Source organism: Melanotaenia boesemani, chromosome 23 (genome assembly GCF_017639745.1).
Source record: "Melanotaenia boesemani isolate fMelBoe1 chromosome 23, fMelBoe1.pri, whole genome shotgun sequence".
In the NCBI taxonomy this organism is placed as follows: Eukaryota; Metazoa; Chordata; class Actinopteri; order Atheriniformes; family Melanotaeniidae; genus Melanotaenia; species Melanotaenia boesemani.
In genome coordinates, this window is record NC_055704.1 from 26794442 (window position 1) to 26819338 (window position 24897).

The 24897-nt window shown below is 43.6% G+C and overlaps 1 protein-coding gene across 6 annotated transcripts in view; it reads left to right on the forward strand.

Annotated features, from left to right (window-relative positions):
* Positions 1-24897, forward strand: part of syt1a (synaptotagmin Ia) — a 274765-nt gene that overhangs the window by 108941 nt on the left and 140927 nt on the right. For 5 of the 6 annotated variants that reach the window (XM_041978100.1, XM_041978099.1, XM_041978108.1 and 2 more), the window contains one exon: positions 18310-18354. The gene's annotated coding sequence lies outside the window, so the exon portion shown is untranslated. Of the gene's footprint in view, positions 1-1717; positions 1818-18309; positions 18355-24897 lie in introns of all 6 variants that reach the window. The other variant, XM_041978101.1, reaches the window with a different exon arrangement.

Consider the following 24897-nt stretch of genomic DNA (forward strand, 5'->3'; position numbering starts at 1 on the left):
GGCTCATGGAGGAGGGAAGACGGTGATGAGATACTTAAACAGTGGAAAAGGGGTATGTGGGTAGTATGCGGGTACTTCTTGAATAATGTTTGTAGGTTAAAGTGCGAGTTGGTGAATATAATGGACGATGCTGGGCGTGACTCTGATCATATGCTGGATATGGACATCTCTCTTAAATTTGAGTATTTTGCTATATGCTGATGATATTTTATTGGTTGCAGAGAATGACGTCAGAGGATGTGGAATATTATGAGTTCATGGCGTGGTAAATGGCGCCTGACCATTAATAGTGAAAAGACACAAATTATGCATCTTCTTAAATTATAAGTTATTGATGCCTTAGTCAACACGTGTGTGTGTGTGTGTGTGTGTGTGTGTGTATATATATATATATGTATATATATATATATGTATATATATAAAATAGAGAAGGGAGCCTCAGATTTGTGTGCAGAGCTTTGCAGAAGAACGTTTTCCTGCTGCTAACCTGCAGCAGCCAGAGCCAAAACAACCAGATGCCTGTTTAACGCTGGCCTGGCTCAAAGCTGGCTATAAATTGAACATGGGAATTTATTTTGCACCGTCTGTTTGTTGTGTTCAAACATGGCTGAACCTTATGTCTGAGTGGCTTCATCCATGCCTCCACCAAGCGGAGCATTTTTAACCCCTCTCACATCTGAAGGTTGATGCTGAGGTGACTGAAAGGAAGTTCTCACCTACTCTGCTGGTAATGTTACAATTCTGTTGAGTTAATGTGTAAATTCATCATAATCTCTGCGTCAAAGTAGGTTTGTTGCCTGGTAACTGAACGCCTCCTAAGGTTGCTGTTATTTCTGAAAACTACGTCAATTCATCACACTTCCAAGAATAATTGCTGCACTCACAAGCTCCTTTTGTTAGACAGATAAGCTAAGAAAGGTTGTCAGAGAAAAGCTAAAGCATCATCAGTTTATGAAGTTAAGCTGTTTGCTGTTGATGTCGGCCACCAAATGGACACTAAGAGCAAAATGAGAAAAACCAGAGATGGATGCACGCTGTTCAGCTGCTCTGTGAACAGAAAAATGCATTAGTGCAAGAACGACGTGACACATTCTGCTCCTATCTGCTGAGCGACAGGTTCAGAGTGATGTAAAATTATGCATGATGTGAGCATTTGTGCAGAGTGTAAACAAATCTAGAGAGCTTTTACCTCAAGAGCATAAAAGCTCCAGAGCCTGCATGTGTCCACCTGGAGTAATTGTCACTACAGGGGTCAACCTGACACTGCAGGAATCCAAACTGTCCTCTCTGCAGGTTTTAAACAACTTTTCCTGTACCCATCCTTTGTAATGATAACATTTAAACACAATAAAAAGTGTTTATATATATATGTTTAGTTTTGTCCAAGCACATTTTGTCCCCATGCACTAACTGATAAGGATAAGTGTCTTCTGTGGCATGTGCTGCTAGCAATTGCAGCGAGGCAGGACTAATTGAAAGAGCAGTCAAGCACCTTTAATGTGAGAGAGAAGAGCCAGAGTCAATAAATGCTGTTCCCCTTGGAGTGGAGCTTTTTACAAACCTTGATGAGCTTTGATCATCAAGGTGAAGCTGGAAAGGTGCATTAAAGACACCAGGGTAGTGGCTTAAAACACAATACATAGTCCTGTCAAAATTATGATCACTCTTGTATGATCAGTACAGTTCCATATTCACTTACAGTAGTGTCACGTTGCAGGAGGTACTGGAGCCAATCCCTGCAGCTGGTAGGCCAGAAGCAGGGTTAACCGTGGGCCGCTCGCCGGGCAGAGCTAAGACTATGGTGCTAAATGATGCCGGTAATTTAGTCCTTTGTTTTAATGAATAACATAAATATGTACAGAGACATCTGAGACTGGTAGCAGTTTATTTAGTGTTAAATAATAATTACACTCAGAGGAAGTCCTGCAGGTGCAGAGCGACACCATCACGGCAATTAAGCAGGTGCAGGATAAAAATGTCTGGACAGAAATGAGGACAACAAAAGCATTGTGGAAGAAATTGCATCACTTCTAGACCTCCAGTCTGGTCCCGCTCTGCAGGGTCTAGAATGAAGGACTGAAGCTGCTTTCCACTTGTTTTTTTACTGACTGCTACATGCTGGCAGCAGACTGGCCCCTTATTTATCTGGATGGATTTTATAACATGGAAGTTTTGTTTCACGGATGCCGTCTGTCCCAGGGAAAACTCTGGAATTACAACCACTTTGCATCCAGCTGCTGCAGGCACTGCTGGTGGCTTTCTCCCCAGCAGGATGCATTATAAGTGGGAGATGGGCAGAGAAAACACTCCAGAAAAAGAGAAACATGCCCGTAAGGCTTGAACAGCATCGGTTTTCCTTACTTGTTCAGTGGTAAACCCAAACATTTTTTTCTTCTTAAATACAAGAAGAAGCCCAAGAGAGGAGTTACTGCTTGTGTCTTCAGGGGACAACACCCGTCCACCTTACTTTGCCCTGGTGTTTGCTGCTTGTAATACAAGAACCCCAGATTCTGACAGGAGTCGTTATTAATTCATAACTGTTTGGTCATTACACCCTTAATATGTGGCCAGTTTTGGTGGACTGCCCTCATGATTCAGGTGTGTATATGTGTATGTATGTATATATATATATATATATATACACACACACACACACACTCTGGTGCACCATTTACTGAGTTTGGAGTATATTTAACATTTTTTTATTTTGTTGCATTGATTTATTTTTTAAGCTTGTTTGGTTCAGTAAACTTGGACTTGTGGTCTTCATGATGGCTGATCATCCGGTCGGGTCAGTTACTGAGGCTACTTCTCAGTTGCTTTAGCTTTAATTATGTGTTTTCATAATGTTAGAGTGGTGTTTGATACTCTGGCCTGGCCGTGGCCTTCCTTTAACTGGAAGGTCATCATGGATGCCGGACCACATGCTGCCCCCCTTATGTTCATCGTGTGTGCATGTAGCTCTGCATGCTGTCTATAGAGCGCATGTGTGGTAGTAATAAGTGCTGTTTGAGTGTCTGTGTGAGAGACACAAGTACCTTTTAAAATCTAGACAAGGTTAAAAAGGTGTTTTGTAAGTGTGGACCATTTACATCCAGCACATTTTCATGAATAATAACAGTACAGCGCACATAGATGAAAAGGTTGTGAAGTAGTGATACTAGTCCTCACATAAAGAGGATCCAGCAGTCTCATGCAAGCCCCCAGCTCACTTTTAGATGTTTAAATGAACCCTTTCTTCAGCAGTGTTTCCTTACAGTTCCAGTCTGGAAACATGTAGCTTGGCAGACTATTCTGCATTCATCAAGAGCTAAATGTTGTTTCAGACAGCTTTTTGTAGGAGCATTTGAGGCATGGAACACAGCGGCCCGGTCCATGATCTGAGGCTGCAGAGTCCGGCTACTGGACAGGAAGGTTTGTTAGATTCAAGAAAAGAAACTGTTCCTATTAAACTGGTCCTGGCTCAGACGTGAGGGAGTGAAGGTGTGAAGAAGAAAGAAAAGATGCTGACGATAAAAGAACTGCTGTACCAACAACACCCTGCCCGTATGTAAGCATGTATATATGCACTTCTGACTGAGAAGAAAGAGATGCTTTGATTATGATGGGATGTTTTTTTATTTTACATGACATGTTCCGATCAATAAAAGGATGAAAAATGTCCATCTTTGACAAACATGAGAAAGATTAGGCATCATTTTTAAACCTGTAAATGGATTTCACTATTAATATTCTCATAATACCTACAAACAGCGAGTTGCTTGCATTACACAGCTGCACCGAGCTCCTCCACTGCTGTCGCCATGGCGACGACCCTCATTTGGCCTAGTTTATTTCGCCTGCCCCTTTCTGGCATGTGAACGCGAGCAGAGCACTCGCAGTGCTCGACTCACCTGTTCACACCTTCGATAGAAACACAGGGCTGACAGAAAGGGAAAGACCATGGAGTCAGCATCATGTTGTACGAAGAGGACCTGGCGTACTATAGATCTCCATATCTGTCCTCACTCTGTGTGATTTATGTACTTCCCCTGCTCGTACATGCTGACGGAGGATCCCGCGGCGCTGTGCGCCACTTCAGGCATGACTAACAATCATCTCAGCTAAGATGGCTCAGAGAGCACTGCCTCCACCAGATGGATGAACCATTGAGGCAGTGGCAGAGAAGGAGAGAGGAATCAGTCATTCTTAGTCAAGATGGAGCTCACTATCAGCCAAACAAGTGCACAGCTTCAGTAGCCGTGCTGCTCTGGAAATGAGGCGACCAGCCAGACAGCTGTTATGATCACATGTGACCTGAACTGGTCTAGCCCATGAACAATGTTGATATGAAATTACGCTTGTACCACGACGGCTGCAGCTGTGTGTTTTTGTATCCGAAGCATCAGTTTCATACTTGCTGTTACGAGTCTCATGAAAGCACCAAAGTAAAGAATGAGGATGTTGTTGCAGATAATCTTAGTCCATGTTTTTATTTCATTATGCTGCGTGTTGATTATGTGTTGATCTTGTAATCGGACCTGCTGTCTGCAGGACATCGAACATATAAATCAGTTTCAGTAATATTTTATCATCTACAGTCTCCAGCTGTGTTTGATAAATATGCCTTTTTTTTACAAAAGTCAAGTTCAAATAAGTTGCTGAATGGATTTAAATATATCAGTGACATTATTACAGACATTAGCTTTACGTTGCAGCTGTGAACATTGCTGTTATAATGAACCTTTTATGTCTTTAACTTTTGTCTTATATTTTCCTGTGTGGTGTCACACAGTTGGCCCACACAATTATCCAACCAGCCAATCACACGGCAGCATGTAGACGTGGTGAAGACGACTCACTGGAGTTCAAACTGAGCATCAGATTGAGGATTAAAGAGACTTTGAACGTGACATGGTTGCTGGTCTGAGTATTTACTGGGATTTCCACCCACAACCATCTCCAGGGTTTCCAGAGATGGTCTGAAGAAGAGAAAACATCCAGAGCAGCAGTTGTCTGGACCAGGATGCAGCAGAAGACACACCGGGTGCCTCCTGCCAGCTAAGAACAGGAAACTGAGGCTACAATTCACACACACTCACCAACACTGGACAATAGAAGATGGAGAAACGTTGCTGGTCTGATGAGTCTCCATTTCAGCTCCACATTCAGATGCTCGGCTCAGAATCTGCTGGAGACATCATGAAAACATGGATCCATCCTGCCTTGGATCAACGCTTCAGGCTGCTGCTGGTGTAATGGTGGGGGGAGATTTTCTTGTCCCACTTTGGGCCCCTTAGTACCAACGTGGCCTGGTTTAACCAGCACAGCCTACCTGAGTATTGTTGCTGACCATGTCCATCCCTTTATGACCACAGTGGAGCATCTTCTGATGCTACTTCCAGCAGGATAATGCACCATGTCACAAAGCTCAGATCATCTCCACCTGCTTTCTAGAACATGACCATGAGTTCACTGGACTCCAACGGCCTCCACAGCCACCAGATCTCAGTCCAGTAGAGCAGCTTTGGGATGTGGTGGAACGGGAGATTCTCATCATGGATGCAGCCGACAAACCTGCAGCAACTGTGTGATGCTGTCATGTCAATATGGAGAAAACCTCTGAGGAAGGTTTCCACCACCTGCTTCCATCTATCACACCAGGAATGAAGGTGTTCTGGGTCCAGCATGGACAGTAGGATCTGATGTAGCTTTGCTTGTCTGTGGTGCTGCAGCTGCTAGCTGGTGTGTTGTGTTCTTGTGCGTAAACTGGCTGCTTTTTATGAAGTCTCCTGATGTCTGATACATAACCATTTGCATAGTTTTCATGTCGGGGAATTCTTTACTTCAGTCTGCCAAGAAGTTAACAAGACTGAGTCCCAAGAGCTGATGCAATGTGTTGGTTGATTGCTGATTGGTTGAAAATCAACTCAAGTGGGGTATCCTGGATTCTGGTCTTCAACAGCCGAGCTCATAATAAACAGGAACACCTGAAACATCGCCCTCGTCAGCAGAAAAGCACTACCTTCAACGCCAGCAACAGGAAAACAAAAGCAAAAGGCACCTCCGATGTAAGCAGTTCTATAATTCTACATGATACGAACTTAATCTAAGACCCTGAGGTCGATATGAGCGTTGCTGCTCTTTGGACTTTGTGATTTTACATCTTGAAAGGTGCTGTATAAAAGAAGTTTTACGTACTTTTGCCTGGGTATATTTGGGGATAAAGACACTGTTTTCCCTACATTTTGCTGTGAATGTCTTGATGGATGTGAGGAGGAGTTTCCTGATGTGCTTCCTAATCATCAGACTTAGAATCAACCTCATAATGGTCTTCATCTTCAGACTGTCATCATCAAAGATAAACCCCAGAGCGTCCAGGCCCGCCGCCTGTTTCCATCCTTGTTTTGAAGAGCTCTGACCGTTTATATCAGGCATGTCAAACTGGTCCAGCAAAGGGCCGTGTGGCTGCAGGTTTTTGTTCCAACCAAGCAGCAGCACACCAGATTTGACTGATTCAATCAACTGATCTCAGTCTTCAGACAGCTGATTGGTCAAACTGTGTGCTCTTGGCTGGCTGGAACAAAAACCTGCAGCCACACGGCCCTTTGCTGGACCAGTTTGACATGCCTGGTTGATATCATACGTAGCTGCAGAATGTGATGCTGGTAGGACTCCCCTACCAGAGAATCTCATGTTTAGCCTCCACTGATGCGTGTCCACTCGGTGTGGGTGAAGCTTACCCAGGGAAGAAAAAAACTCCTGCATCCTCGCACAGCTCAGCAGAGTAGGGTGTGTGTAGGTGTGTGTTAGGTGTGTGATTGGCACTTTGACCTCTTCCCAGCGTCTGTCCGATCAAGCTGAAACTGTAAACATCGTGCGAATATGGAAAATAAAATATTTTAATTTTCTATGTTGAATACAGGAATTAAACCAAGCAGGAGGCGTTTCATACAAAAAAGATATGTTTAACATTTTTTTAGATTTTTAAAGTTTAAAATGGGTCAGTGTGACTCCCTCCGTCCTCATGAAAAGCATTAGAAGCTGAAATATCATTTTCTTCCTGAGCTCAATCAGACATTAGCTGTGTGTTCTGCAAGAGTTGACTCGACCACATTCTGGCTGCTGAGGAAGTTCGGTTCATCTGAATCTGTTTGAGCAGGAAGCATCTAAAACCTGCAGGACGGCAGCCCCTGAGGACCAGCATTACATCCTTGGTGTGCAGTAAATGATCTTGGGGCATTCCAAACCACAAATTGATCATTTAAAAGGGTAATATCCATTTGAGGCTTTTCGTATTCAAAACTCAACCAAAAGCACTCGGCTGTCGTTTGGGGGCGTCCAGACTTGAGTTTAACAGGGCAGTTTTCTGTGTTTCAGTGTTATCCTGAATGTTTGTTTTCTGCTAGGCCGTGCTCCTTCTACTATGTTTGTGTAATGAGATCGTGTCACTACTCACCACACTGACAGAGGGAAAACAGCAATATTTGTTCTAATTAAACACAATTTGTTTGACAGCTTCTTTATGTTGTACGTAGTTTTTTAGGACCGGTTGTTGACTTCAGGTCAGAACAAGCGCAGGAATAATAAACTGGGTGAATATTTAAAACATCAGCTAGTTGTTTAGAGCTCATGATTTGCTTTTCCTCGCAGTAACCCGAGAGGCAGCCGAGTTTACAGAAAGTCTTAGTCATTTGTTGGTCACAAGTGATACTTGAGAGCTGCATCACATCTCCAAAGTTTGCTCTCCTCGCTGACGGTGAGTCACCCCTAAAGTACCTTGACAGCGGAAACAAGCCTGCGTCTGTTCATCAGGGTAATCTGTTTACGCCGAGGGCTGCTGGACAGCATGCTGCCGCTGGCACTAAGCCCCACACTTGAGATATTCCTCGAGTGGTTCCCGTCTTTATAGGAGACATGATTTACTCGTCTTTATTTCTGGTCTTTATGGTGTCACAATCTGAAATGCAACCAAATACAATGAAAGCTCAGCAGCCCTTTAATCGTCTTCTGTTCCAGGCAAAGCAGGTTTTTATATCCACGCTGAATGTGGATTCAACTAAACGCAGCAGAAAGGTCCGAACGCCAGTGCTGCTTGGACAGACGTCTCGTACTGCTGGAAGATTTGTTTCCCTGCAGAGCCACACAGAAATGTGGCGTATGCGTGAGATGCACCCGTGAAAAACCTTCCAGACGTTCTCTGTTTTCCATCAGAGTTAATAACCCAAAGACTTGGTTCTTCTTACTGAAAGGATGCCATACATTTCTGTCAGCAAACAATTTTTAATGTGACTTGTTTTGTACAATTTTTACTCAAGCAGAGAATTTTTGGGACGGAGGAGCTGCTGGGGCGGGAAGCCGTTCTGTCGTAGTAACTGTTTATTTTTTTACTCACACAGTCAGACGGCTTACAAACCTGCTGGAGGCCAAAACTGCATGAAGGTACCTTTGGATGTGTGTTACTTTCAGTTTAAGATTTTTAATTACATTTAGCTCCAGGAAAGTTTAAAGTATGAGGATACGTAGGTCATGAAAGTGCGTCGTCCAGCATCAGCACAGCAGACGTCTCGTCTCCGGAGGCTTGACTGGAACTGTTCAACGTGACCAACTGGCAGGATGTTGTGAGGCGGGATCGAGGCTAAGTACGAACACAAGAGGAGTTTTTCATGGACAAATCTTCCATCTATCCAATTGAAATCAGTCTGATTGGAGATTCCCCCTGACGTTTGCATGGCTGGAGCTGATCCTATCAGCTGTGTTAAGCTGGTCAGTGATCAGTGCTACTAGTTTTCTTTTTGGTTTTTATTTTGAACCTTTTACCCGTCGAAATGCTCAATAATCCTGAACTCTTTCAGTTACTAACACAAATGTACCCGTTAGTGTCCCGTTTGGTTTTGCTGGCGCCATTGTTCAAGGCTTCCCTGAAACTGGTCCTGTGACCCCCGCCTGGTTCACGCATGCGCAGAAACAACATCCACCACAAAACCATCGGAATGAATAGACATGCTTATTTTGTCGTGCTGACTCGGTCGTGGACGTTTGATTGGATTAAAAGTGCCCCATGTAAACATGTCTGACTGCCGTACGGAATTAAACCTGATTACATTCAACAGAAGTGGGCAAAGGATGATTGACAGTATTTGGCAAGAAATGAGTCAAACTGGAACAGCATGCCGCGTCCTGAGATGTACAAGAGTCAGACGTCATACCAACAATATACCCTTCAGCCGCCGGCTACATCTCCTGCTCTTGTTTAAAAAAGTGGAGGAAAATTTTAGAAAGCAGAACAAACGCAGCATAATTAAATAATTAAATCAGCTTAAAATATCCTCACTGCTTGACCTGTGGAAGCATCATCCTGGAGCAGATGGGAAACCTGGTGGAGACCCGTGCGCACACAGATCTGCCTTATGTAGCGACACGGCATATTGTAGCAGAATGATTGTAAAGCATGCTGGAAAATGGTTTGCAGGCAAAACAGAAGCAGTCTTTTTATTTTATCTTTTAAGGAGCCATCATTACCTCCTCAGTCATTCAAAATAACACAATTTCAACATGTAAATAAGTAAATATAGAGAAAGATGGGGTTGGTGTCAGAGGAGAATGGGCGGACTGGTTGGAGATGATAGAAAGACAACAGGAAGTCCAGTCAGCACTGGTTCCTACCAAGGTCTGCAGAACAGCATCTCTGAACCACAACACGTCCAGCCTTGAACAGATGGGCTACAGCAGCAGAAGACACACCGGGTGCCTCCTGCCAGCTAAGAACAGGAAACTGAGGCTACAATTCACACACACTCACCAACACTGGACAATAGAAGATGGAGAAACGTTGCTGGTCTGATGAGTCTCCATTTCAGCTCCACATTCAGATGCTTGGCTCAGAATCTGCTGGAGACATCATGAAAACATGGATCCATCCTGCCTTGGATCAACGCTTCAGGCTGCTGCTGGTGTAATGGTGGGGGGAGATTTTCTTGTCCCACTTTGGGCCCCTTAGTACCAACGTGGCCTGGTTTAACCAGCACAGCCTACCTGAGTATTGTTGCTGACCATGTCCATCCCTTTATGACCACAGTGGAGCATCTTCTGATGCTACTTCCAGCAGGATAATGCACCATGTCACAAAGCTCAGATCATCTCCACCTGCTTTCTAGAACATGACCATGAGTTCACTGGACTCCAACGGCCTCCACAGCCACCAGATCTCAGTCCAGTAGAGCAGCTTTGGGATGTGGTGGAACGGGAGATTCTCATCATGGATGCAGCCGACAAACCTGCAGCAACTGTGTGATGCTGTCATGTCAATATGGAGAAAACCTCTGAGGAAGGTTTCCACCACCTGCTTCCATCTATCACACCAGGAATGTGACATCAACCAGACATCCTGGTCCAGACAACTGCTGCTCTGGATATTTTCTCGTCTTCAGACCATCTCTGGAAACCCTGGAGATGGTTGTGGGTGGAAATCCCAGTAAATACTCAGACCAACAAGCTTGCCACGAAGAAGAGGATCAAGTCACAAACCTTTTGATTGGTGCTTTGTGAATAATTCTCTGGTACAAATGAGAAATTTGAAATGAGCCTGCAGGGAAGGGGTCCAGGAATCCTGATCAGAGTACCTTCAGTTAACAGCTACTGACTCATAGTGGTCCACGGTCTTTCCTACTTGTTGACTGAGTTGAATCATTTGTGAGGTGTCCCAGCAGATGTTGCTGCAGTCAGCTGTGGTCAGGTCTGTGTTAATGCTGGATCACTTTCATGGCTTTCTACTGAGACATCATTAACTCCACTCGTGCTTTACTGCAGTACCTTGGAACATCCAAAGAGACAAAACCTGTTTTCTGTGTCGATCCTTTATCATTTTTTTGTGAAACACATGAATATTTGTGTCACTTGAACACTGGTGTTTTAGGTCATGCCAGGTCCACTGTTCTTTTCATGACTGCACATCATTCATACATCTGGGCCCGGCTGACATATCTGGGGCTCTGCTTTCTGCATGGCTGCCTGTCAGGGAGGACAAACATTCTTGTGATTGGCAGGTTAAACTCTTCAAGGTCGTCTTGCTCCACAGCTCGGCCTTTTGGTGTAGATTACTGTGGTAATATCTCTCCTGTTGAGTGTCTACCCACACCCCCTCTTGACTGGTTCTCAGACTACACTCAGATCTAAAGATTGCGTCCCTCGTCAGGTCATTACATAAGCTGCTGCACATATCGTGAGCGTGGAGATTGGTGTGCTGTATGAGTTGATTTAGGTTGTTTGCTGAGAGGTAAATGTATATTCTGCTCATGGTAGCTGTAGATGTTTTGAAACTAAGCAAAGATTTTTAATTAAGTTGTCTAGTGATCGTTATTTAAAGTGAAAGATGCCTGCTGGCTGAAATTATTTAGTTTTTTTCTGAAAAATGTGTTTTTATTACAAATGATAGAAATAAAAAAAATTGGACATAGAAAAAGGTTTATTGGAAAAGAGACTGAACTGTAACTATTGGCTTGCAGTATTTTCTGGTAAAAATTGTTAAAAGCTGATGAGCAGAAGGATTGGAGGAGAAAATGTGAATGCACAGCAGGAAGCAGGCGCTGTGTCTTTTGAAGCTTCACAAAAGAACTTATGCAGATGGCTGCCAACAGCCACAAAGGCAAATACGCATTTTCTTTTCACTAATATCATGATGACTTGCACATTGTGTTCTGATCATGCTATTTGTTATACATGCATATTTAGCAGTGCATTTTAAATGGTGACGCATGGTTGGCTGACGGGACTTGCTGTCGCCACAGGCTGAAAACTCGATATGTGATTTACATGTGAGAACAGCTGGAAAGGCTGGAAATCTGCACAGGCAGCGAGCACCAACACACAAATAATACCTGGTGTTTTCAGGAGAAATGAAGCCGGGATGACACGCGGTAACATCCAAGTTCTAAGTGAAACTTCAGGACAGAGTGAAATCTTTCTGCTTATGGGTTTGTCCTGTTATTGAATCCTGAGTCACAGAAATGTGACTTTATCTGTGAACTCCCGTCACACTTCAAGCATAGATCAGATATGTGTTTTTATGACTACTTATGTGTAAAATGGAATTTATTTACCTTTTGATTTTCCATCACTGCTTTCTGATCAGTCGTGGTGGTGCATCAGAATGTTAATGCAGCCTCTGGAAATGTTCAAGTGAAATTTAGTTCAGCTTTTTTTGTATCGCAGCAGTTTGCAACCAAGTCATGTCAAAGCACAAAGGACATACAGTCCATTTCAATCACATTGGTTATAACACACCTATTCTTAGAGCCACATTAGTCCAGTTAACTAACATCTGAACCAGAACCAGGAAGGAAAACCTCCATTAGGACCAGAACCAGGAAGGAAAACCTCCATTAGGACCAGAACCAGGAAGGAAAGCCTCCATCAGATCCACAACCAGGAAGGAAAACCTCCATCAGATCCACAACCAGGAAGGAAAACCTCCATTAGGACCAGAACCAGGAAGGAAAACCTCCATCAGAACCAGAACCAGGAAAGGAAACCTCCATTAGGACCAGAACCAGGAAGGAAAACCTCCATCAGAACCAGGACCAGGAAGGAAAACCTCCATCGGAACCAGAACCAGGAAGGAAAACCTCCATCAAAACCACGACCGGAACGGAAAACCTCCATCGGAACCAGAACCAGGAAGGAAAACCTCCATCAGGACCACGACCAGGAAGGAAAACCTCCATTAGGACCAGGACCAGGAAGGAATACCTCCATCAGAACAAGGACCAAGAAGGACGGCCATTTTCCTGGACCGGTTAGGGTGGAGAGGACAGGAACGAGGGGTCAACCAGCAGCAGAACTCTAAACCAGGGATTCCTGCTGAGAAAGAAGAGAAACACAAATTAATTCTTAGGAGTCTGAAATTATTTTGGTTGGCAAATACTTTTGATTTTACTACATAAAAAAGTTTACCAACTCACCTTTTGGCATCTGTTTTTTTTTTCAGTTCATATTTGTCGTTTTTTTATTTAAACAGTTTAGAATACAGAAAGTTTTTTTTTTTATTAAAACCTAACAGGTAACGTATCCCTGTGCCTAGCCCCGCCCCTTTCTGCCTCCTGCAGCTGCAGGTGCGCAAACGTCAGAGGAGACGCAGAGCAGGAGGAGAGCATAGAGGAAAACTAAGTTTCCGGTCAGAATCTGATGCAACCAAGACGCCGTACACCTGACCTCGGACGGTTTAGGTGCGTTCTGTGCTTCTTCTTTTCGGTACGTGACGTGTTTACGGGCCAATGAATAGCTGGCCTCCATCGGTAAACCAGGAACCCATGATTATCTGAGTGAATAACTGTATTTTGACCAAGTAAATCTGTGTTAAGCACTTTTGTAATATTTTTAATTAAATATTTTTTAATTAAATTTATTTCATATTAAAAACCCTGTTTGGAGTTCATAGACCAGTAGACCAGCTTCTTAGTGATTCTGGAAGATTTATCGTTTATCTTGAATAATGCTAAGTTGACTTATAGGTGTCCACTTATCTTTGGGATTTGAATTTATGGGGTTATTGCGTTCAACTATTTAGAAATATTGTATTTTCTTTATTGCTCAGCTGAGAAAACAGAAGCTCTCTAGAGCAGAGTTTAAACCATAGACTGTATATAAAAGATGGGCGGAGCCTCCGTGACGTCACCGTAGGTTTCTGAAGAGCAACAATGAAGCTCTTTGGGAGGTTCCTACCATCGACACCTTGGCAGCGTCACGCCTGCCCTCCCGGAAAATCCAAAAATGGGCAAAGAAGTGGAGCTGAGAGGGTGGCTGTGAGTGTGGGGGTGGATGATTGGCTTCTATCAAACGCTGAGCTGCCTGTAGCTAAGAGCTAACCGTGCTAACAGTAGCTAACCAGTTAACGGAGGTAAGTAGGCTAAAGCTAAGGCGCACTGATAGTCTGCTAAAAACTGCGGTTGTGCTGCACTCTCCCTTCTATCCGGGATGTTGGATACCTGTCAGTCAAAAGGACACGCCCCTAATTATGCTGAATTTTAAGATTAAATAACATCCAAATGGATGGAAAAAAATTCACCCCCCTCACAGTTGTCATGAAGGTAAACTTGACCTATTAATCTTAAAATGTTTTTTTGTACCAGGCTTTAAACATGTTCATTTCTTCTGTGAAGTTGGTCTTTTTAACATGGGAATCTCTGGAGATTTGCTCTGTTTTGGAGCCCCTAGTGGATGAGGGGGGAACTGCAATTTGCACTTCCACATAGACTTCATATTTCACCGCTGGAGGTTGCCGCTTGGTTTAAACTGAAACAAATTGAATCTAAGCTCGGTTATAGCCCAACCTCAGTTTAAAGACCAGTCTAATAGATTAATTTTGAGTTAGAACAATTGGGTTGATCTTACTGGACGTAAACAAAGGTGTTACAGGTACTGACCTCAGCACAGTTTGAATGTTGTTTACATCTTATGATGTGTATTGTATTTTGTGTTTATGTGTTTACTCAAAATTGCCGGCTTATATAACTAAGTCTTGACTCTGGTTTTGATTTATTTGGGTTACCACTCCTTCCGAGCCTGGTACTGGTCCAGTGGCAGATATTTCTCTGACAGCGACAGCTGTCTTTTTTTTTTTTTTTTTAAATCTGAGCGTACAGACCAAGCGTATTTTAGGAGGAGAGATGTGAATGCAGAGGGGAGGAGGTTTATTCATTACAGCACCAAAAACTTTATTAATAGTCCGTCTTTAGCCACCGTCATGCTGTCATGTCTCCCTTAGTTTTACTTTGTCAGAAAATACTAACGTGAGCGGCTATAACCGTGATCTATGTGTTACAGTTAGTGCCAGACCATGGTGACCATTATGTATAAAATACAGCTCTATCAAAGATTACATCTTTCTGACATTTGAGAAAAGCATATCTGGTTTTTATGTTGGTTCATATATGATATATGCCGTGATATATTTCATGGCAAAGAAAATATTGGAGTAAAGAAAATGTAATTTAACATTGAAGGGCATCAGAAGGCTACATGAATAATGTTTGGTTATATACACCCATTGCCTAAATCTAAAAATAAAATGAATCAGTACAACTGATCGCATTTACCTGCTTACTACTTTTTAAACAAGCTTTTCTACCTGTACTTTAACCTACTTCTAATTTGCATCAGCAAGAAGTACAGGCAGCAAGAGGCGGGGACCCTGGCTAGCTCTAGGGACGTGGAATGTCACCTCTCTAGTGGGGAAGGAGCCTGAGCTGGTGCACGAGGTTGAGCGGTTCCGGCTAGACATAGTTGGACTCACCTTGACGCACAGCTTGGGCTCTGGAACCACTGTCCTTTAGAGGGGCTGGACCCTCTTCCATTCTGGAGTTGCTCCCGGTGAGAAGCGCCAAGCAGGTGTGGGCATGCTCATTGCCCCCCGACTTGGTGCCTGTAAGTTGGTACCCACCCTTTTTAGAGTCTTTGGAGGGGATGTTGGAGAGCATTCCTTCCGGGGACTCCCTCGTTCTGCTGGGGGACTTAAGTGCTCACGTGAGCAATGACAGCGAGACCTGGAGGGGTGTGATTGGGAGGAATGCCCCCCCCCCCCCCCCATCTGAATCCGAGTGGTGTTTTGTTGTTGGACTTCTGTGCTCGTCATGGATTGTCCATAACGAACACCTTGTTCAGACATAAGAGTGACCACATGTGCACTTGGCACTGTGAAGCGGGGGACATTGAGTCTGAGTGGGCTGTGTTCCGTACCTCTATTGTTGAGGCGGCCAACCACAGCTGTGGCCATAAGGTTGTCGGTGCCTGTCATGTAACCCCCGAACTCGTTGGTGGACACCAGCAGTAAGGGATGCCATCAAGCTGAAGGAGTCCTATCGGGCTTTTTTAGCCTGTGGGACTCCAAAGGGAACTGACGGGTATCGGCGGGCTAAGGCAAAAACTTGGGCGTGGGAGGAGTTTGGAGAGGCCATGGAGAATGACTTCCGGACGGCTTTGAGGAGGTTCTGGTCCACCATCCGGCGGCTCAGGAGGGGAAAGCAGTGCTCCGTCAACACTGTGTACAGTGGGGATGGGGGGCTGCTGACCTCGACTCGGGATGTTGTGAGGCGGTGGAGGAAATATTTCTAAGACCTTCTCAATCCCACCAACACGTCTTCACATGAGGAAGCAGAGTCTGGGGAGCCTGATGCTGGCTCTCCCATTTCTGGGGGTGAGGTCGTTGAGGTGGCTAAAAAGCTTCACAGTGGCATGGCCACAGGGGTGGATGAGGTCCGCCCAGAGTTCCTTAGGGCTCTGGATGCTGTAGGGCTGTCTTGGCTGACATGCCTCTGCAGCATCGTATGGACATCGGGGACAGTTCCCCTGGACTGGCAGACTGGGATCACACTCCTCAGCCTCCCCGGTAAGGTCTATTCAGGGGTGCTGGAGAGGAGGGTCCATCGGATAGTTGAACCTCGGGTTGAGGAGGAGCAGTGTGGTTTTCGTCCCAGTCGTGGAACAGTGGACCAGGTCTACACTCTTCAGGGTCTTGGAGGGAGCATGGGAATTTGCTGAACCAGTCTACATGTGCTTTGTGGACTTGGAGAAGGTCTTCAACCATGTCACCTGTGGGGGGGTACTCAGGGAGTATGGAGTGCCAGACCCCCTTGTATGAGCTGTCTGGTCCCTGTACGACCGGTGGGAGAGCTTGGTCCACATCGCTGGCAGTAAACCAGAATCGTTTCCGGTGCAGGTTGGACTCCACCAAGGCTGCCCTTTGTCACTGATTCTGTTCATAACTTTTATGGACAGAATTTCTAGGCGCAGCTGAGGTGTAGAGGGGATCCGGTTCGGTGGCCTCAGGATTGGGTCTCTGCTCTTTGCAGATGATCTACATTCCTACCCTCACCTATGGTCATGAGCTGTGGGTAGTGCCCGAAAGAACAAGATTGCGAATACAAGCGGCCGAAATGAGTTTTCTCCGCAGGGTGGCCGGGCTCTCCCTTAGAGATAGGGTGAGAAGCTCGGTGATCCGGGAGGGGCTCAGAGCCGCTGCTCCTTGTTGTAGAAAAATTACCAAAAGTCTGGAATGAGTAAAAGTATATAAGGTTTGTTTACAGGAGAATTATTAAATAAAGAATTACTTGCAAGTAAGAGAGTGGTCGTCCGACTCGCATGAAGTCGAGAGAGACTCTGAGGATTCATCAGAGAGAAACTGTTTTATTCAGCTGGTCTCCAGCTGAAGGTCAGACAGCAAAATAATAAATGAGGAATAGACGACTGAGTGGCACCACTTTCTTCCAGTTTTCAGACAAAGCCCACATACCACAACAAGCTGATATCCCAAACAACTATTCCTATCTAGCAGGTGGAAAACCAGTCTCAACTCTGCCATATCAGAGCTCTGGGAAGAAAGTGGTCAGTCTGACCACACACACACACACACACACAATGAAAACTGTAAGTTCAGTATTCTGTAGAATGAAAACACACAATATGAAAATGTAAAAGTGAATGGATTAACAATATTAAATTAATAAAGAAAACTGAATATACATGTGATTATTATATGAGTATATATGAGTGATTACCATATGCAGCTACATTTCTTTCACATTCTTCCACATCGAGAGGAGCCAGATGAGGTGGCTCGGGCATCTGGTCAGGATGCCTCCTGGACGCCTCCCTGGTGAGGTGTTCCGAGCACATCCCACCAGAAAGAGGCCCAGGGGAAGACCTAGGAAGGCTTCTGGAAACCCTGGAGGTGGTTGTGGGTGAAAATCCCAGTAAATACTCTGAACGTGGCATGGTTGCTGGTCTAAGTCTCTTAAATCCCCTTTCTTCCTCATTCTGATGCTCAGATTGAATTTCACTAAGTTGTCTTCACCACGTCCACATGACTACATGCTGGCGTGTGATTGGCTGACTGGATATTGGTTTTAACAAGCAGGTGAACAGGTGGAGCTGATGAAGTGGCTGGTGGATGCATTTCGAGCTATAATGATGAGCGTCTAGCGCCCTGTGATCAACATGCACAGGCGTTTGAGCTCCATGAACAATCCCTTTGTGGTTTCAGGATAGTTTCTGGTTGCTTGAGCTCTTAATGAGTTATTAAAATGAATAAATCTCATGCTACCTTTCCATTTGTACAAGCAGTTTATTCTTTTCAGAGCTAAGGCTAACTGCATTGCCTTATTTTATTTCAGGCTGTACATTAGCTTAAAGCTTATTAGTCTTAAGTCATCAGAATCACCATCAGTCTGAAGCAGCTAATTAGTATTTCATTAAGTAAAAAAAAACCTCATGTATTACTCTGTGCTCATTAATGTGTTGAATGTTTTTGCATATTTTCTCATTTTTTATCTCCTGCAGGTCTGAGTGAGCACGGGGACATTTGAGAAGACATTGAGGGCAAAGGTGAGTCTTTACTCTTTATCCAGAGTGTCGACAAAACATGGTTCACCTGCAACTTTTTAAAGTTACAGATAAAAATGGACTGTGGAAAAATTGCATTTTGCTACATTTACTCTTATTTTCCTTTTTTACACTCCCATTTTTTATTTAACAGACGACTGGTGCTGTGGATATTATTTAAGATTCATTTAACTTCATTTCATTGATGTGTCCTTGCTCAGCGATCGTGAATATCAAGTTGTTTGTCTTTTATATTTCATTAAATAAATTTAATGAACCTTAAAACATATGAGCTCCTGGGGTTCATCATTGTCTTTGATTAAGTCTTTAACATATCAGCTGTTTACATGTTGTAGGTTCTTTTATGGATATGAAATCTCTGAAATTATGGCTTCCTTGGAGTTTAAGAATATTTGATCAAATATGTCCTTGAGATGGTAGATGGGAAGACAGTGTGTCAGATTATTTCTGTAAGAGGCTGCTGACTAGATGTATAAAGACAGATTATTTACGGCTCCAGTGGAAATGGTTTAAAACACTTATGATTCTCCAAGCGGATGAGGACCAGCGGTAGTAGGGTTAGGGTTAGGTCTGCCTGTCATTGTACAGGAAGGTGAATCATGTGTCTGGAAAACTACAGAAAGGTCACTGCCATCCTGAATTCTTCATACCCAAGTCTCCACACGTTTGTCTTTGATCAAATAAAAGATGTCTGAATGTGCCTGGAAATACATTCACTGATAACAAGATACGATTAAGGTTAAAGAGAAAATACACCTTTCAGTTGTATGCTTTTATAAATTTGTACCAGGTCTCAAACTAAGATAAATAAGAAATACAACCTTAGATGTACAGCAGCAGATGAAATAGCAGATTGTGTCATTCTTTTTAACAGCAAACTAAAGCCAGGATGCAGAAACAGTGAGTAAAAAATTCAAACCCACCCTGGAATAAAGAGACTTCATGTCAGAGCACTTTTTTGGCCAAAGACTGGCCCACATGACATTACAGTCATTTAGCAGACACCTTGATCCAAAGCCAGTGGATCTCTTATGATGTCTGAGACCAAAGTGGGAATATTCGGAGGTGAAGAAAACAAAGTGCACCATATCGATGCAAACATCTCACACCAGCTATCAGGCACGGTGGTGGAAGGGTGATGATTTGGGCTTCTTTAACAGGCACAGGACCTGGACACCTTAGTCATTGAGTTGGCATCAACACCTAGAAACTAAAGTACTCTAGTGAGGTTAGGTTTTTGTTTTCACATCACCAAAAGTAATCTCAAATCCCAGATACAGTCCAATTCAGTGTAGTCTAATAATAACCCACAGAAACCAAATCCATCATGTGATCCACATTAGCCCAGTTTAAAAGAACTGTGTTGATACAAACCAGTTTGTTATAATAATGACCTAGCCAAGGAAACCGATGGATGGGATCAAGTCTTCTCTGTGAATCAATCACACTAAGCTGTGGAGAAGAAAACCTCCAGCAGAACCAGAACCAGGAAGGAAAACCTCCAGCAGAACCAGAACCAGGAAGGAAAACCTCCATCAAGACCAGAACCAGGAAGGAAAACCTTCATCAGGACCAGAACCAGGAAGGAAAACCTTTGTTGACTTTGCTGGATGAGTTTTCATTCATCCTGGTTGTTCAATTTTTGTCTTATAGAGGATTCAAACTCTATAACACTCTCTGTGCTGTCAGCCTCCATCCACTCACTTCACACTTCTGTGTACAAATCTGTATTCAGTCATCAGAGCTGGTTCAGGAAGGGTTCAGCGGCTACTTACTGAGGCATTGTGAGTGATTCTGGCCTTGTTAAATCCTATTTTGTTTTGCGAGTGTGGCTCTCAGCCTCCTCCAGGCGTGTGAAGGTGGAGGACGAAGCCAGCATGCCGACTGTTACCCAAGGAGCAGTCCAATTTTTCATCCTTATTGCCCGTGACATGTCCAAAGTGGCAGAGTGCCGTCCACAGAGACACGAAGGAGAGGGGTAGGAAAAGAGAAGAACATGCTTCTGAGATGGACTTCCTTCCTCTGTGGTCCTGAGCAGGGCAACAATTCTCGATTAGAGCAGATGAGGTTAGTCAGTGTTTCTGCCTCTGTAGCTTCCACTGCCTCCAGGACTTCGGTTTACATCTGATACCGAGAGAAGAACCAGTGCGTTACACAGAGCTGATGTCCAGTAATTTCTCATATTTGTTGGCACCATCTGTCTTTTTCATTACATGGGGATCAGTTGTTTGCAGTTCATAAAATATGTTCAGCTTTCATTAAACAGATCATATTATGTAGAGAAATGTGCCAATCAGGTCACCTTTTGCTATAATATGTTGTGAAAGGGACAGTCACTGTTGTAGAAGGGGAGCTGTGAAGGGCATTAGCAAGGTTATCTCAGGGGGTGGGGCTTTCACAACCTGCACGGCTGAGGGAGATTCCCCCTCACCTTCCTTTTTACTTTCATTCTTATTGTTCAGATAAGAATCTCTGGTTGTAATTGTTGCTTTGCGAGGCGGCCTAATTCTGCCGGGCTGATAGCATCAGGTGCTGCAGAAGAGACCTGGCTCAGCTGTTCACGTTTACATGTTCCAGTGGGCTGCAATGGAAGGTGATGGCACAGTATCGTCATACATGTCTGTTGATCAGCTGGCTTCTGGGGTGCTGCCACTGCCCCGACTTCCCCTCCTTCCCCTGAGTAGCTGCAGGAAGCAGAGAATACACTGAGGTAAATGTAAAGATTAAAAAGCTTCGGTTATACAATCAGGGTATCATCATCACTCAGTTCATCAGCATACAGGAAGAATAACTAAATACCTTTTTCATGCATTTAGTTACAAAATGTATGACTTCATTGTGCAATGAAACGCACTGCAAACAATTTAGACTTCAGATTGCATCAGGTCAACCCAAATTCCCCAAAAATCAGGATCCTGTTGAAAATAATGACTTCCAAGGCTCATCAACCCATATTTAGTTTCCAAGAGAACATAAACAACATGTCAGATGCTGGAACTGAGACATTTTAACATTTCATGGAAAAATATTCCCTCATTTAGAATCTGATGGCATCCAATTTTTTTTTGTTAATCACAAATTGCGTATTAATTATGAATATTACTCAGACACCATCATGTAACCGTGCATATCACTGAGAATACTGAATTTGGAAAGTTAAGTACTTACATGAATAAATTTAGTTGTTTTGCCAGACAAGGTCACAATAGCTTCAGGTGCTGCAAGGAGAAGGAAAATGTATTTGATTTTATTATTATTATCTTAGTTAGATAACATAACTGTATATATATATATATATGTGTATATATATATATATATATATATATATATATATATGTATGTATGTGTATGAAAAGATAAACATGGTGTTTGGATATTGTTTACTATGCAAACACAAGAATAAAAAGGTGGATTAATAACAAGATAAGACTCGAGGTATTAACATTAGCTCGCTGACTATAAAACCGCCTTTTCAGCGTTTTAAGCACAAGAAATGTTAGACAAGTCTCTGTCTGATGGTCGGGACGGGAACACTGCAGGGAAGGTCTGTTTCAGTCTCCTTGCAGATAAATGACCCCCATAATTGAAGGGTTAGTTGTTTCCTTAGGGAACAACAGACTGGCTAGTTTAAGTTCACCAGATCGTTAATAACTCCAGAGAGATTTGTGTTTAAGGAGGTTATCCAGAGTCCTTCCTATAGTGCTTGGAAACCCAGATTCAAAACCATGATTTAGTGGATAGACCACGAGTACTCTTTTGGGACGAAGTAATCCACTGGTGTCTGGGCAACATCCACAGTGACAGTTTATCACAAACATTTCAATCAACCATCAAATGAAGAGCTGAACACTAAACCACAGCAAAGAAATCGAATAAATAAAGGTTAGGGTCTCAACATGACACCAGCAGATAAAATCATGGATCGTTTGATTTTCTGCACTAAAATGCATCCCCACGCAGTAACCATCGTTATTCATCACGTTTGGAACATCCAGCATCTCTAGCAGATTATTAGAGAACACTGGGCTGCCGTGTTTCAGCACCTGGGGAGCAGTTGGGAGGGTTAAGGGCCTCCCTCAGGGCCCCACAGCCGTACACCTCTGTTGCCACTCTGGGGACTTAAAACCTGGTCCAACAGACCCAGTCCACCACTAGGCTACCACTCTCCCCAGCGTGTCATGTATTGGAATTAAGGTTTACTTTTCGCTCATTTCTTCTAGCCTGTACCACTAAACTTGCTGTCTTGAGAGCGTCTGCTCCCCTTCTTTCTTTTACATTATGGTGTGATCCTCGCCTTCCCTTGCATATGACTGGCCGCGTATGTGCCCATCAAAACAAAGTCCCAACATGTCTGTAGGCAAAGGGACTGATCGCGTTGGCCACAAAGACGCATCACTAATTCATCATCAACTAAAGTGGCTAGTAAGGTGTACTTAAGAAGCTGGCAGGTGCTGTAGTACACTACATGAAGATACATACAGGGTGTGCAGAATTATTAGGCAAGTTGTATTTTTGAGGATTAATTTTATTATAGAACAACTATGTTCGCAATGAACACAACAGACTCATAAATATCAAAGCTGAATATTTTTGGAAGTTGGAGTGGGGCTTTTTTAGTTTTAGTATCTTAGGAGGATATCTGTGTGTGCAGGTGACTATTACTGTGCATAATTATTAGGCAACTTAACAAAAACCAAATATATACCTATTTCACTTATTTATTTTCACCAGGGAAACCAATATAACAACTCAAAATTTACAAATATACATTTCTGGCATTCAAAAACAAAACAAAAACAAATCAGTGACCAATATAACCACCTTTCTTTGCGAGGACACTCAAAAGCCTGCCATCCATAGATTCTGTCAGTGTCTTGATCTGTTCACGATCAACATTGCGTGCAGCAGCAACCACAGCCTCCCAGACACTGTTCAGAGAGGTGTACTGTTTTCCCTCCCTGTAGATCTCACATTTGATGAGGGACCACAGGCTCTCTATGGGGTTAAGATCAGGTGAACAATGAGGCCATGTCATTATTTTTTCTTCTTTTAGACCTTTTCTGGCTAGCCACGCAGTGGAGTACTTGGATGCGTGTGATGGAGCATTGTCCTGCATGAAAATCATGTTTTTCTTGAACGATGCTGACTTCTTCCTGTACCACTGCTTGAAGAAGGTGTCTTCCAGAAACTGGCAGTAGGACTGGGAGTTGAGCTTGACTCCATCCTCAACCCGAAAAGGTCCCACAAGCTCATCTTTGATGATACCAGCCCATACCAGTACCCCACCTCCACCTTGCTGGCGTCTGAGTCGGAGTGGAGCTCTCTGCCCTGTACTGATCCAGCCACGGGCCCATCCATTTGGCCCATCAAGACTCACTCTCATTTCATCAGTCCATAAAACCTTAGAAAAATCAGTCTTATGATATTTCTTGGCCCAGTCTTGACGTTTTATCTTGTGTGTCTTGTTCAGTGGTGGTCGTTTTTCAGCCTTCCTTACCTTGGCCATGTCCCTGAGTATTGCACACCTTGTGCTTCTTGGCACTCCAGTGATGTTGCAGCTCTGAAATATGGCAAAACTGGTGGCCAATGGCATCTTGGCAGCTTCACACTTGATTTTCCTCAGTTTATGGGCAGTTATTTTGCGCCTTGTTTTTTCAACACGCTTCTTGCGACCCTGTTGACTATTTTGAATGAAACGCTTGATTGTTCGATGATCACGCCTCAAAAGCTTGGCAATTTTAAGAGTGCTGCATCCCTCTGCAAGACATCTCACTATTTTTGACTTTTCAGAGTCCGTCAAATCTCTTTTCTGACCCATTTTGCCAAAGGAATGGAAGTTGCCTAATAATTATGCACACCTGATATATGGTGTTGATGTCATTAGACCACACCCCTTCTCATTACAGAGATGCACATCACCTGATATGCTTAATTGGTAGTAGGCTTTCAAGCCTGTACCGGTTGGAGTAGAACAACATGCATAAAGAGGATGATGTGATCAAAATACTCATTTGCCTAATAATTCTGCACACACTGTATGAAGACACCTCTGTCAGAATCCTCTACATTGATTTCAGCTCAGCAATTTAATGCCATCATTCCACAGAGACTACAGAGCAACTCCTCCTACTCAGACTGAACGCCACCATATGTCTACAGATCCTGAATTTTCTGACACCTCAGTCTGTTTGTGTTGGGAAAACGTCTCAAAATCCATCATGCTGAGCTCTGGATCTCCTCAGGGCTTTGTTCTCAGCCCACTCATGTTCACGACTGTTTCCAGAAGCAAGAAAATCATCAAGTTTGTGGATGATACCCCAGTTACTGGCCTCAGTCATGGAAGTGACAAATTAATGTACAGAAAAGAAGTTGAACACCTTGAAGGCATCTGTAGTGAGAACAATCTATTGCTCGTCATAGCCAAAACCAAGCAGATGATCATCAACTTCGGAGGAGAGGGCTCTAGTACACTCCCTCAGTGGAGATGGTGGTGGACTTCAGGATATGAGCTGGTACAAGAACACC